The following is a 15,903-nucleotide window of genomic DNA, read 5'->3' as shown; positions in this document are numbered from 1 at the left end:
GATTTAAAAATTGCCTAGCCACTCGGCTAAAATGCGGCGGAGCTCCATCATGCATAAACCGCATACGAATAATCTAATATCGACTGGAACTTTCTCTAATATTTCGTGTAAACGCGTGCTCAAAAAATCAACGCACTTTGTTCCTGTTAGTTTCCCATCAAGAAAAAAAAATCCAATTAAAAATTTATCAATTATTCCTACCCATACGTTTAAACTAAACTGGTGTTGATACCTTGAAAGCACAGTAACATGTGAGTTTTCTTCATCCCAATTATGATTATTATAAAAATTGAATATACCATTCCTGGTAAAACTAGTTTACTAGAGTTTGCTCTGTTTATTAAAATTCATTATATCTCATAAACGAAGACAGATAGGAAGATAATATTTATATTATAATATTTATTTTATTTTTAGGCGTACAATCAGCTCCCGAAATAGGTCCCAGAAGTTACAAAACACCGTGTTTGAAAGTTTTTATACGCTGTTGGAAAGTTTTTTATTTTAGATGTATTGTTACGATTCGATTGAAATTGAAATTGTCGTTTGAATATTGATCGTACATATCGATGAAATTTTTTGGAAAGAAAGTATAGAAACAAAGAGAAAGATAGAGGAAAAGGAGAATTTTCTTTAGAATAATAGAACTATATTTTGGTTCCGAAAGTTTCAACGTATTATTACGTGAGGATTGGGAAACAAGGAATTTTTAAATTCGATGGTTGAAATTGTCGTTTTAATATTGGTCGTACGTATCGATGAAATCTTTTGGAAAGACAGTATAAAAATAAAGAGAAAGGTAGAGAAAAATTGAGAATAATAGAGAACTATATTTTGGTTCCGAAAATTTCAAGTTCTGTTCTACATGTGTTATTACGTGAGAATTGTAAAACAAGGGAATTTTTAAATTCGACAATTGAAAATGTCGTTTTAATTGGTCCTACACATTGATGAAGTTTTTCGGAAAGAAAGAGAAAGATAAAGAAAAAGAAGGAATAATGGAACTCTTTGAGAATAATAGAGCTATTCTTTTGGTTCCGAAAATTTCACTTTAACTTCCAATTTTACGTAAAATGTAAAAAACGGAGCGCGTGTAAAATATTGACAAAAGTACTGGCAATAATGTCGAGGGTCGAGACAAATTTTCAATTAAGCGCCCAACGTAATTATATCGTACAACGCGCGCGTATATTACACGTATTCTTAAAAGGTTCCCATAAGTGTTCGGATAATTTCACGAGCGGCTGCACATGAAATACGCGCGTACACATAAAGAAACGCACAAAAGCAAACTGGGATAAACTGTAGAAAACGTTCAGAAAGAAAGAGCACGTAAAGGGCAATAACGTTAAAGGAACGTTGAAACGAATTTTTAATGAAATTCTTTAGTTGTAAAATAAGAGGCTGTTTGATGTAACGCGCGTAATTCAAAACGTGTACAAGTTCATGTTTGATGGTCCACGAGCCCCCATGAAGTACTCTCCGAGCTGCGTAATCGCACGCGACTTTGATCCGCGAATAAAATTCCGCTCTGTCTCTCAGACGTGTTCCGGAGCTGTTCTTCCGTGGAAAATACAGTGCGAGAATGCGTGCACGAGCGAGGCAGCGTGTCGCGTCAAAAAAAAAGAAAAGAAAAAAAAAAAGAAAAAAAAAGAAAAAGAAGTCGCGTTACACGAAAACACGCGAAAGCACGCGAAATTCACAGCCGTCGGTGCGTGAACAATCGCTTACTGGAAAAAGCTGGTTGCTCGAAGGGAGGAACTGCTAGTAAGCCAGAAGATTAAAAAAGAAAAGAGAAAAAGAAAAAGAGCATCGCGAGGGAAAAGTCACCGCCCTGATGACTTTGTTTACACGTGGCTTTCTTTTTTTCTACGTTGCTTATGGAAACGATAGTGTTTGCTCGTTTCTCTGCTTCCCTTTTTCACCGTCGGTTTCAGTCTTCTTCCCTTTTCTTTTTTTTTTTTGGCGGGATGGGAAGGAGATTAAAAGGAGCGAAAAATTGTTTTTTTGTTTTTTTTTTTTTTTTGGTCACGGAGTATCTTTACAGAGTTCTCGACGAAAAACCGATACTAATTTTTATTCATCCCTATTTCTCTATCATTTTGTATTTTCATTTCATACATGTTTTTGTTATTATCGATACACGAATCAATTAGAATTGAATTTGATGTTTTATTCAATACATGTAATAATTATGCAAATTTCAGTGTCTATTAAGAGTTATTTATTAACAGTGTTAACAGTGTTATTAAGCTGTCTATTAACAGTGTATTTAAGAGTTTGACGTTGAAATAATTGGTAAAATTATTGGCAAGTCGATTTTAAAAAGTTCTCCGGTCATTCTTAATTCTTCGTACACTCGAACGACGTATCACTGCAATGAAAAGTTAGTAGCCTGTTTTCAAAGAAATATATAACAGCACCTAATATCATTTTTCACTGTTTCTTAACCGAGTCTGTAACTCTAGTTCGACTGACTACTCTTTATTATTAGGTAATGAGAGTTTAAATTCACAACACTCGTACGAAGACGAGCACGAGTTTAATTAAATAAAGAGGGGAAGATGAAGAACTTGATTTCCGAAACACAGCGAAAGATTTCTCTACATGTATCCAAAATTACTGCATATTTATTTTTCTGCTGTGCTGCACGATATCTTCATTCCCATGAAAATTTACGATAATTCTCCAAGGTTGATTTCCAACTTCGTATCATCGACTCGTTAGTTCGCTGAGAAGTCGCCACTTTGTTTCGAATATCGGTGGAAATTAGCAGAAGCGCACGAAATGTTCCTCCCCTAGGAGAGGGTAAATATCGAACAATATGGCAGAAATATGACGGCCAAAGAGTTCGCGTTTATGCCGCCTTTAACAACGCCGACGGGTACAAACGCTACGTATTACCTTTTCCTAACATTCGTTATGCCATCTACGACGCGTATAAAAAGGAGAGCGACCGACCGGGTTAAAATGGGTTTCGGTTACGACGCGCGTTTATACGATGGCTTTTACGACGCGAGAGGAAAGCAGCGGCGCAGCGTCCGCGCGCGCGTAGAAATTTCACGAGCGTTCATTTCGACGCTGCGTTTACCGCTCGCGCGCTGCGAAAAAATCGAGTTAGGTCACGCAAGTAAAAGAGTAATCTCGATAAATGCGGTTAATAACGGGATTGCACTTTTGAATACGCNTCTCTCTCTCTCTCTCTCTCTCTCTCTCTCTCTCTCTCTCTCTCTCTCTCTCTCTCTCTCTCTCTCTCTTTCTCTCTCTCGTCTACGACAAATATTTATTACGCTCTTCTTTTGACGGATTACAACGCTTTGAGTTGTAATGTCGAATTGTGGTTTCGAAGAAAGCTCGAGAGGATAAGGAACTTTTGCAACAGTTTTTGTGGAACGTGAACTTGATATTTTTAATTTTCTGTTTCTTCGAACGGGACGAACGATTAGCAAATAGAAATTATGTTGCCGACGCTTTTACACCTGACACGATGCAACAGCTAGACTGAGAGAAAAATTGAAAATTGACGAGGGATTGTTTATTATTAATAATAAAGCAGTTTGGTGTTCACCTTTTTAATTTTGGAATGTTTCATTGAAATTTCCTCACTGGTCACGGAGAATATAAAATACGAATATAATTTACGTAATGTAAATTATAATTGTCTGTGACTGAACGATGTTAATTTAAAGGTTTGTTTGATTTTACCAGAATTGACGACAATCGAATAAATAACATTCGTATTTATATCGATATCTACTAAAATTATCACACTGGCAATAAAATGTCCGACTTGTTGATTTTAGAGCTTGAGACTTTAAAGTTTGTGCGATTAATTCATATTTAAAATCTTAAACTTCTCTTAAATCTTTGAAACTTCACAAATCTACAATGAGGAATTTTTGGAAAATTTAAATAATTTACAATTGCAAGCCTCGTGCTTTTCGTCGTATTATAAATATCATTCCAATTCCTTTCACTTACTCTCACCGATACAAAATTTCTTAATTCCTTGGATTTTCTAATGCAAGTTTAATTTTCATTCCATTTCATCTGACCTTAATCCCGAATGAAATTCCAATGTCCCTCGAGAGATCTGTCTCCGTCAACGTTCTTCCCTCATCAATATTTTGCAGTCGAACAATGTTTTCTCCCAAAAGGAAGATTATTTTGCGATAATTCGGAGGTAAACTTCTCTTGTACGAAATGTGTGTACACGCCGTCGACACGAGCTGACAGAGAAATCCAATTAATTCCTCTACAAATTACCCGCGTTACACATTCATGAATATGAATATTACATGGCCTGGGCGGAACGAAACGAATGCCTAGCCAAGCTGCATCACTTACACTGGCTTTTAACGTAACTCGAGTAAGCCGCCGCGGAATCATTTCGATCGTGTGTCGCTGAAAACGCGCCGCCCTCCTCCATGTCGTCCATATCGTACCACGATTGAGAAAATTAACAAAATGTAAAGCTGGACGAGAGAAAGGAGACCACCTGTCAACGTTAATCGCGTTCCCGTATCTCATATTTCGACGCAACGTCCCGCCGATGATGCGTTTCACGAAGAATCAGCAAGTCGAAACGCGAGGCGATCAATGAAACGGCCAATCCTCTTTCTATCAGATAATTGCATGCTCTCTCTCTCTCTCTCTCTTTCAGTAAGCCTCGTCTCGTTTATAATTAAACGATCCCGTTCTCTCTGTTTCCCCGTGCATAGGGCTTCAATCTTGTTAATTGTTTATGAGGGCTTTATTTCGCAAATTTGCACGCTTATGCCAATATGATTAGCAATTTTCTTAATTAAGCTGTTCGAAAATGTGTACGTTGATCAATTTTGCCGGGGCAGAAAAGTAAATGGGACTGTGTTGACTGTGTTGCAGTCCGTGTCGTATTTCTTCTTTTTCTTTTTTCTTCTTTGGAACAAGTAAAACTCCCGCTAACGTGGGAAGTTAGTAGCGGAGAGTGCGATACAAGGCACGACTACCAAGTTTGGCCGATTCTTGACAAAAATCGAACTTTCACCGAAAAAGAAATTTGTAGGAAATTTCAAATTTTACCGTAATTCGCAACAAAGTGTCAAAAATTGCTCGACGTCTGCTGCTTAAATAGCAGATTTTAAGATAATATTAATAAAAATAAATATTGGGACAATATTGTACAACGTAAATAATGTGAATAGCGTGTAAATAATTACATAAATAATGTCAATGATATGAAATTATTTACTCACCCAGAAATATAAGAAATCCATTATGAAAAATAACACGTCATTTTTCTTGCGTTTCTGGCAATATTGAGAAAAGGAAAGAAAAAAGAAAACCAGAACGACAACGGAACTAATGTTAATTCACGCGGAGAATCGTAAACGAACCGTCAGTCATAACATCGATGACGATAAGGGCAGGTCGAGCCCCGGCCATGATCAACAAAACTTTTCCATTTAGCAATTTACGCGCGTCAGTCATCCGGCGAACAGTCCCGACGACGCGAGCCGTGGAACACGCTCTCTTACACGGATAATCGATAACATAAAGTCAATTAAAACGTCGTGACGGACAAAAAGATCATCAGCCGTAACAATCGCGCGAGTAATTAAGCCTAGTCGCGTAATTATGTAGGCGCTGCTTGCGCCGCGCCGTTGGTACTCGACAACGAAACGCTTCAATCTCCGCTGAATAAACCCATTGGACGTGTAGCAGTCTAATCGTTGGCCGATTGTTTCGTCGAAAATTTATGAAAAACTGGTGATCTGCTGGCATTTCCTTCCCCTCCTGGTGAGTGTTCTAGGTTTCAAGCAAGAATTTCGGGATTTTGGTCCCGAAATTGGAATTGGCAACGTGACAATTTTAAATTTTAGTTTCGTAGGAAATTCTTTAACGATATGGTAAGCAATTTTTTTTTTAGAAATTCATCGAGATAGCCTCGTGTCTTAAGTAGATGTAGATTAATGTGGGATTTAAGTAAGAGATTTAAATAAGTTTATAGTATTTGAGAAATATTCACACTGAATAATTAGGAATTTTAAATATTATTATTTAGAAAATCGTTTGGCAAAGATTTTTTTTTTCTTTATTAAAAAATTACGATTGTACGAAAATAAACGATTTGTTTGGTATTCGCTTGTTTCTAAAGTGTCAGTTCATATTGAGACGTTCGACACAAAGGAAACTGGTACTTTGATAAGATTGATAATTCATTTAAATATTACGTAAAAAATTCTTTTCGTATATATGTGTAATTGATTCATGAAACGATGATTTATAACCTTTGGTCTTTTCAAAACAACACCTTTAATTCCGAAAAATTTCACTACTAAACTGCAGATAATTTTTATACTATACCTATGGGAATTGCATTTTATGCTACCAATTTCGCTCTATTCCCGTTTCTAATATCGAGGCATTTGTTTTTTGATTTAGCCGGCGGATGAAAATCTCGAGGCTAAGGCGAAGTTTATTTAGAACGATAACTCACGGTTGTTTAATGCCTGGCATTGCAAAATATTACAGTTATTATCTTAATATCGTTCTCCAACGAGGCTCTAACGATGAAGAATCGCCTGTAAAATTACGATAAGTACGAGGGGCGGAAAGAGCGAAGCTGAATTTATGCAGGAATAAAGATCTATCTTAGAGAAAGGAGAATTAATTCGAACGGATATGAATTTTAATTCCTCGTCCGTTCGGTCGGGCGCTTTTAAAGTCACGGTTTTCGCGAAATCAGACGCATTCTTCTCGAAAAAAATTTCCTCCGTTGTTCAGGCAAATTACGATAGAACGGAATTATTACCGAGAATTTCTTTTTTTCTTTTTTCTCCGTTTTCGATTCCAACGTATCGCTCGTACTTGAAATCCAGATTTAATATTTTCTCGTTTAAACTTCGTCGTCGGGGGTAAAAGAACTTTTATACGAAATTAGACTTTAAATGAAACACGCACGTGCCCGGAGTTACAAATTATTTTCCAATTTAATTATTCAGTTTTGTTGCTGATCTTGAATACACGGTGATTGCGTCATTTTCATAGATTTCGTGCAATGTGCATTTCTTAATTAGGACTTTTTTAATATTGACCGATAGAAAGGGAAGCTAATTTATTATCAAACAAATTATACAAGGACTTGTCATGCTTTCCCATACATCATACACGCATGTATAAAATACATAAAGTACGAAATTAAAATATGAAAATATATTATGATTTCAATGTATGATTTCAATGTGAGACAAAATGAAAAGTACAAGGATATTATAAAAAATATATAGAGCATTTAATTTTCTATAAAATTAATGTCAGCGTCAGTACGGTACAAAGGTCCAACATTTTCCGACGTTTAAAAATCACTTCGATTAAAAATACAGGTGAGCTTCGTTTATCGACTGTGTTTTCATTTTCACTAAATCGTTCGCTATTACTGTAATGAGAAAGTAAATTAATACATGGCAGGAAATAATTCACAGTAAATTAATACATAACGGGAAATAATTCTTCAAGTACCTAATGGATTTCATTTTCGAGTGCTTACTAATATTTATCCTTTAATCACGAACCAGCGTCACGCTGTGTTATTTCCTATGAAAAAGAGATTCATCCGGTATCGTCAGAAGTGACGTGGTTTTTTATAACTTTGCGACGTGGCCGACGAACGTTTATATTATAAAATACATTTCGTTACAACGTGTACGCCGCGTGAAATTGAAATCGATTAGACGACAACTTTATTAATAAAGTAATGAGAAAACTCTGCAATACGGTGTAAAACGAATTTTTTTTTTTTTTTTTTAGTTCAGCTGCGTTTCCGTATGTTATTAAATTCTGAAAAAGTAGCGAGATTGAAGCAATTACTTCTCTCGATTGATCTTTTTTCCCTCTTTTTTTTTTAAATTTACGTTTAACCTTTAACAGATTCATTTTAAAAACTTCGAGTGTGAAAGGAAATATATATTTTTTATCGATTTTCGTTTGAAAATGTTAAAAGGACGAAAAATTATTTCTTCCGGAGAACGAATTTTTAAATATTCACTTGCTATTGGACACACTGTCAGTTTATATCAATATCTTGAAAAGGAATAATTGTGTTAAAAAAAGAAAAGTTTGAAGTTTTGCCATTAAAAAGAACCATTTTTTATACAGTTTCTCAAGTTTATCATCCATTATTAGAGTCCGCTACATCAAGTTAATTCATTTCTTTTGTTAAAAAACGTTCACAAAGTACGACAGTCGTATTTTAAACATCAACAGAAATAAATTTATTTATCAAATTAATTTACTCTCTCGCGATCATTGTAAAGTAATTGATTAATTCTAGCGATTATACGATTCTTCTTTGACGTCGGTTAAACTATAAAATATCAATGCAGCATTTCACTGATTACAAGATCGATTACAAGTTCGGTAAGAAATTAATGGAAAACCTGTGTTTCCACGATCATTCCCTCCGATTTTAGCTGAAGGCACACGTTCCCAAAGTTCGTCCGTTAAAACCGGAAGCGGTCTTGTACATTCTCGAAGAAGACGCCATGAATGGAGTCGTCTAACCGCGTCTTTCCTAATTGTCTCGTGAAACTTTCATGGCTACGTACCCCGATTTAGGAAACGCGAGACACGCTCTGTTCCGCCTTGCGTGTCCGTGTCTTTCGAAACGAAAGAAAATTTCGATAATGTCAAACACTCGAGAATCTAGTTCTTCGAAATCGAAACCCGATTCGAAAATTCGATTAATGAATCGACGAATTGAGTAGGTAAAGATAAATGATCGGACAATAGGCGATGTTGAAAGTACAAAGTTAAAATTAAAATTGTTAAATCCTCCGATCTTCTTCGTTTCGACCATGCACGGGGAAAACCATAAACGAGGAATCTCCTCGAGGGTTAATCGTGGTGGCTATAACCTCTTACGCTAGTAACTGGTTGCGCGGACCATAACGAGTGACCAAACCGTATACAATAATTCGTCTTCTTTTTGAATTCATCGGTATATCACTGAATAGAAATTACTAAGAAGTAATAAATTTATTATTTATTTTACCTTCTATATTCAATATACCGTTCTTCCTCTGAAGAACAAAGTACAAAGAGTCTCAAAAATTTCAAAGATGAAGTTCATTAATAATACGAAAGATAATAGTCAATAATAATAATCTAATAATGATAAACATCGTTCCGATCCATCTTGTCTTAAATACTTGTCACAAAATCACCAATACTGTGTCTTCTAAACAGCTTCTTCACTGTTCTTCCACTTTTCTGAATGATTTTCACAAACGAATCAGACAGAAGAATCCCAAGAATTTCAAAGAAACAGCTCCATCATCGAAATTCTTTTCTCGTTAACAACATCAAAGATGAGCGTTAGTAATAATTAATAATAATAATATAGCCAACGGTCGGCATCATTCCACACTCTCTCATCAAAATATTTACTGTAACATCACCAATCAACTACATTTAAATAGCTTCTTCACCGTTCTTCCTCTGAAGAACAAAGTACAAGGAGTCTCAAAAATATCAAAGGTGAAGTTCATTAATAATACGAAAGATAATAATTAATAATAATAATCTAGCCAGTGATAAACATCATTCCGATCCATCTTGTCTTAAATACTTGTCGCAAAATCACCACTACGTCTTCTAAATAGCTCCTTCATCGTTCTTCTACTTCTCTTCCTCTTAACCCCTTGCTCTGGCAGCTGGTTGCGCGGACCGTAACGAGTGACCGAACCGTATACAATAATTTGTCGCTTTCTTCTTCTTTTGAACTCGTCGGTATAACGTCACTGGATAGAAATTATTAAGAAGTAATAAACTTGTCATTTGTTTTGCCTGAATTACATTTAAATATACTTAAAACTATGAAAATGTTGCAATTTTGAGCCAAATATTCTCGACGTGCGTTATTCCAGCGCAAGAGGTTGAGAACAAATTACAGAAAGGTCTAAAAAATCTCAGAGGAAAAGCTGCACCATCGAAATTCTTTTTGTCGTTAATAACATCAAAGGCAAACTTATTAGTGATAACTAATACTAAGATACAATAATAATAATAATCTATCCAATTCCAGTTCCTCTTATACCAAATATTTATCAGAAAATGACATCTCCTATCATCTCGCCGATCAATCTAGCAATACTAAAGCTCAAAGATAAGCATTGATAATTCAAAGCAGAAGTTAATTGCAGCAAGATGTTAATCGTTTACAATTAAAAATTGGGGAGAAGGAACAGAAGCAGTGGCTCGTTGAAGCAACTCGCGAAAATATTTCGAAAATACGTTTATGAAAGATTTTGCTAATGAAACTTTTTAAATCTAACGTGTTCGGATATTTTTCGTATTTCAGGCTTCTTATTCCGCTGTACGAGAACTTGCCACGCAACTTGTATAGCTGTGCGTCCGATGTCCCGTGTTGATTCCCACGAGGAATCTCTTGGACGAGGGATAAATATGGCGTTAACGCGAGAAACCAGTCGAAGTTAGTCGGCGAGTGCGCGTTTCGAACAACGATTGGCTACCTCGTGGCGCTGGCACGTAGCGCAGGCAACATTGGCATGATTTTCGTATAACTCGTTGCGAAATCTGACAGACGGGCTCAACAAAGATCGAATTTGTCAATAAAAGTAAATACGAACAGCTTCATTAGCGAGCCAGGCGTTGAAGCTGTTCTTGCTTGGAGATTGAAGATTTCCCTCGTTGGAAAAAGTTGCTATAGGAGGTGGCTCGCGCAAAGTTAAAACATTGTTCTCTAACTTTTCTTGCCTTCGTTTAACCCCTTTTTTCGTTATCTCGTTAAACCTTAACTTCGTAATTGATTTTCCCTATCTTTACGAGAGAAAAGGGAGCTGCTTCGAATAACTAATCGCGACGACGCGCGACAGATTATTAACAACCCGTACTCGGCAGGTTGATGTGGACATTTTTGCTAATTGTCGTCACTCTTTATGCGCGATTTAACGGAAATTACGATATACGGGTAAACACACACTCGGTTGAATAATTATGATCTAAACAACGAAAGTAATGTAAACAAAATCAGCTAACAAGCCGAATTAATTAATTCAGATCTCTTACTCGGTCCGTGGTATTAAAAAAAGAAAAAAAAGGGAAACTTGGTGGAACGGAAAACAGGCTGAAAAGAAAGGACATTTTTAATTCTCACGAGTCTTAGGTTCATTTTGAAATTCAACAAGTTATCGCGTCGCGCACCTCCCTCGCATTTCTACATTTTCGTACGAAATCTTAAGAGCAACACGAAACAGAGTAAGAAACGTTGATTCAAAGGGAGTGGCTGATTCAAAAGGGGAAAGAAAAGGAAACAAAGACAGGGAACCACAGAGTGCCTGTGACTGGCACGGCTAGAACGCGAAGGAAAATACGCGAATGAAATATTCAAAGCAAATATTAACGGCGACGCTGGCGCAGAGCTCTCGCCGGGCTTGCTTGTATCTCCGCGGCTTTTCGTTACGAATTCCTCTTCGGCATTCAATGCGGGCGGGGGAATCTTTCCCGCTCCACGCGTCAATGAATAAATGATTAAACGCTAAACGCGTTCTGCATGGTCCAGAAAACCGTTCAGGTGGCTGCAAAGTAATCCGAAACGCGATAAAACATGTATCGGAGCCGGCACCACCGGCAGCCAACGCCCGCGCTTGCGAGAGGCTTCGGGTTGCTTTTCAGCTACAAAGCGGCCAAATTGCAAGGAAGCGCTAACAAATCCTGAGTAAACACGGTCCGCGCGATGCGTTCCCCGAGTAATATGCTCGTTATTAAACGTCTCCTCAGCGCCGTGGCCCGGTGAAACGAACGAAACTGGACCGGGCACACCACCAGCCAGAGATGGGATCGAGTGCCTTACAAGTCGGTTCAAACCTTTGGCTGGTCGCTGAATGAAACGACGGGGCATTCGGTGGATTTAGCCGGCCGAAAGGAAGTGCCGCTAGAGGACACGTAACTGGACTGGAATATTTTTGAAAGATGATTGTCGATTGATAACTTTCGTAATCGTTATACAGAGACTGTGGTCTCTCAACTTTAGGACGTGTGTAAAAATTGCACACGGAGTTGCAGATATTTGCGGAACAACACGTTTCGTGTGAAACGAAGTATTCAGACGTGGCACGAGCGTTTCGAAGACGTATGATTGAAAGAAATTTTTTTTTATACCTCCGGAAGTGAGGACGATACTTATAAGTGAACGTCTTCATTTCGTGAGCGTGAAAACGCTAAATTCGAAATCTTTGGATTTTTAGATCTTTACGTGGACATTTGGATCTGTGAGTGTTTGAATCTTTGAATTTTTGAGTCTTTGAATCTTTGAGTCTTTGAGTCTTTGAGTCTTTGAGTCTTTGAGTCTTTGAGTCTTTGAGTCTTTGAGTCTTTGAGTCTTTGAGTCTTTGAGTCTTTGAATCTTTGAGTCTTTGAATCTTTGAGTCTTTGAGTCTTTGAGTTTTTGAATCTTTGAATCTTTTGGGTTTTTGGATATGCACGTCATTCACTATTCGGATTCTTAGATAAATCCTCGAATTTTTGAGATCTTTGGAATTTTTGGGTCTTTGGATCTCTAAATCACTAGATATTTAAATCTCTTGAATTTTTGAATCTCTGTATACTTGGATCTCTTTGATTTCTAGGACGAGAGCATCACATTTAATAATTACAAGAAAATGTAGTAAATTTGCTTAATAATAACGACGAAGGAAATTTAATGAACAATATACGTACAAACAATATTTCATTAAAGATATACACAATTCAGAGATTGTTACCATTATGTGTGATGTTTAATACAAATATGTCTGTTTAAACTATAAGCATCAGTGTGTAGAAAATTGCTTCGAAATTGGACTATGAAACAATCGAGCAGAAGCATAATTATAATAATGTCTAATTAACCGAATGCAACGGAGCAATGAATTGTCATCGTAAAACATTTACCAGATAGCTGCTTTCAGCAAAAAAAAAAAAAAAAGAAAAATGATGTTTGCCCCGCAACGAACGAGTGAATGTATGATAAAAATAATGCAAGAAAATAAATCAACAAATTGTTTTAAAAAATATAGGAGTTCGAATACCATTATAACTACAAACAATTCAATAATAAATGAGCAAATCAATGAAATAGTAAATATGAAATACAACGAATGACAAAGGTAATAGAATTACGAAATTAACAAACCACTTCAGGATAAAATAAACAAACCACCAAAGTAACGCGCAACTTTGAAAGATCGATAGAAAAGAACGACGAACGAAAAGAGATGTAATTAAAATTGAAATTAAAATTTCCGGGGCGGGGCAAAATCAAGACTTGAAACCTAATTAAATTTCAAGGCTCGCGTGTGCGCTGGTAACTGGCAAACGTACACGTGAGGGACAATTAATCACTCGGAACTTCATTAATCACCGGGCAGCGACGTGGTCATACACATGCAAGGACGATCCTGGACGATCGAAGAAAGTATTTTAAGGGAGTATTCTAGTGTGGAGTGCGTATTCTTTTAACTTTGTTAGGGAATTTTTTGCAAAGAAACTATTATACTTTTTGCAGTCGAATTGACAAGGTTTATTTGTACGTATTTCAACGACGTTTTAAAATTTTTTGGGACAAAACTGCATGGTCTCAAACATAGTCGCTTTTAAAAAACGTCGTCATGATTCCGGCGATTCTGCTTGTCGAAAATAAAAAAACGTGAATGTTTCTTAATTAGTATAAGTTTGGCTATAGCAGGTACCAAAACAAAAGAAAAAAGTCGGTAATTAAAACAGTGATACTTTGAAGTTCGATTATCGATTTTTGCGTGCTTTTGTTAAACTTCGAAAGCCCAAAAAAAATATAAAAAATAAAATTTTTTGATTGATTCTGGAAGGGGCTATAGTCACACATGTACTAAATGCGTACTTAAAATTTTGAGTCAATTGGTCAAGTAGATTTTGAGATATCATGGTCACCGTTCTGAAAAACATAGTTTCCAGAAAAATGCGTTCAAAGTTTTAGTACTACGGTAAGAATGACGCTAAGGTCGTCGCCTCCTTCAAACAACCATAACTTCGTTAATTTTAGGGTTACAGAGATTTATTTTTGAAACTATGTCCTTTAAGAACATGCAAAAAAAAAATCGAAATTTGTTTCAAAAGTTCACACCAGAATACCCCCTTAAATTTCCCCGGGATTTTCGGGACTGGAAGTCGTCACACTCGGCGACGTAACAACAATTAATCGCGACTGACTGTTAATACGAAGCTTTCCAGCAAGACAAGAAAGAGGCAACGCGGAAACAATGGCCCTCGATGAAATTCCTCTTTTATCCGTACTGTCTATCTCCGCGATTGAAGTGCCGGAAACTCTCGTGTCTCTCCCTCGTTCCGCGTGTTTTCCAAGACACCCGTTATACAACCGAATCGAACGTAAAACCGATACTCGGGCAACCGATACCTCGGACGCGCCGCGCGCTCCAATTTTCACTCGAGAAGATCGAAACATTGTGACTCGTTTCGATTTGCATAAAGTCGGACGCATAAGTTTAGAAAGTTATGATGGCCGTTCGCGCGCGAGAAATTCGCGGTTTTTGAGACAGTCGGTGTACGAAATCAAAGTGTTGGTTATTTACTGGCGAGCAGATTTTCATTCACACGGCGTAATTTCTTTTTTTCCATGTAAAACCTTTTTTTCGTTCATTCGTGAATTTTATTATTTCCTATGAAATCTCCGTGTAACATTTAATTTGAATCTTCAGCAAATTTATTAGTCCGACGTTGTAGAAATTTCATCAAGAGCCAGTTTCTCTTTCTATCTTCGTTAATCGAGAGCTTTGCTCGAATTAAATTCGATGTGATCCGTAGGAAATGTCTCAACATCTCCTTGGATTTTTTTCCTTTTTCAAAGCTTGGATGGTAAATCTTGAAACTACAATAGACATGATAATTCTCAAATCGTTGAATTTATTAATAACGAATCTAACCGCGACGTTTCTTTAAGTTTATAACTTAAAGTACGATCTTCAGTGTTGTCTGACGCCTTGATAATTATGAAAACGGATATCTTCTGCGAAACTTTTCTTAAATGTTTGGCGAACGAATTCTTGATGGAGTTTGCAACGAGAGTGATTGATTTGGAAGAAGTTTTTCCTAGAAAATTCGAGACGCGGGGAGAAAGGCATTAGCATGAGAAAGAAAAATGAATGACTAGCCATCACTTTCGTAATACTTAACGTAAAATAAATTGCACTGCGAAGATGATCCGTGCACGTGTTACTGGTAATTAGTCAGAAACGAAGTTACGTGTTACCTTGTGCTATTAAATTACTTTTCATCGAATTGCACGTTCTGGTTTCTCTTCTAAAATTATGAATACTATCGTCATCGTAGAGAAATAATAATTATTTTGTTAAACATTCTTCGGTGAACTAGGGAGGGAGGTAAAATACGTTCGTTGAAAATAGATTTACAGTTCGAACTTCGAGAACTATGATCACACTAATGCCTGTGCAACCAACTGTTAACCCTTTATAGGTGTAACTGATATATCAACATTTTACCATATAATTTCAGTTTTTTCACAAGATGACGTATACGTCTTAATGTCTCTGACGTAATCAATAACAATATTGATGACGGGCAACAGAGGACACTGCAAAAAGCCGAGGTGTAATGGAGTTCCAAAAATAAAATGTTCCAAACGCAACGTACATCTATGTTTAACGCCATGTGCAAACTTATGTTTTACGGAATTTCACGCTTGAGCTTTTATTGCACGGAAGTGCAAATATTGTAAACCGTTGTTACTTCAAAGTTACAAAGTGAATTGATTATAATAAAATTGTTCAGGCTGGCAAATTTTCTTTTAATCTGCATGTACAGGTTTGTGATTGTTGGTTTTCTGTTGCATAAATTTTTTTTTTTTTTTTTATT

General features: G+C 36.6%; 2 protein-coding genes across 3 annotated transcripts in view; one reads left to right on the top strand and one right to left on the bottom strand.

Annotated features, from left to right (window-relative positions):
- Positions 1 to 15,903, bottom strand: part of LOC122538454 — a 136,785-nt gene that overhangs the window by 62,651 nt on the left and 58,231 nt on the right. The gene's annotated exons all lie outside the window — the stretch shown is intronic.
- The window catches only part of LOC122538452, an 82,032-nt gene continuing 71,597 nt past the window's right edge, over positions 5,469 to 15,903 (top strand). The window contains exon 1 of the mRNA XM_043672529.1: positions 5,469 to 5,778. The gene's annotated coding sequence lies outside the window, so the exon portion shown is untranslated. The remainder of the gene's footprint in view (positions 5,779 to 15,903) is intronic.

The sequence above is a fragment of the Frieseomelitta varia genome, unplaced genomic scaffold (assembly GCF_011392965.1).
Source record: "Frieseomelitta varia isolate USP_RPSP 00005682 unplaced genomic scaffold, Fvar_1.2 scaffold_164, whole genome shotgun sequence".
Classification (NCBI taxonomy): Eukaryota; Metazoa; Arthropoda; class Insecta; order Hymenoptera; family Apidae; genus Frieseomelitta; species Frieseomelitta varia.
Note: the sequence above shows the minus strand (reverse complement) of the source record. Positions and strands in the feature narration are given on the sequence as shown.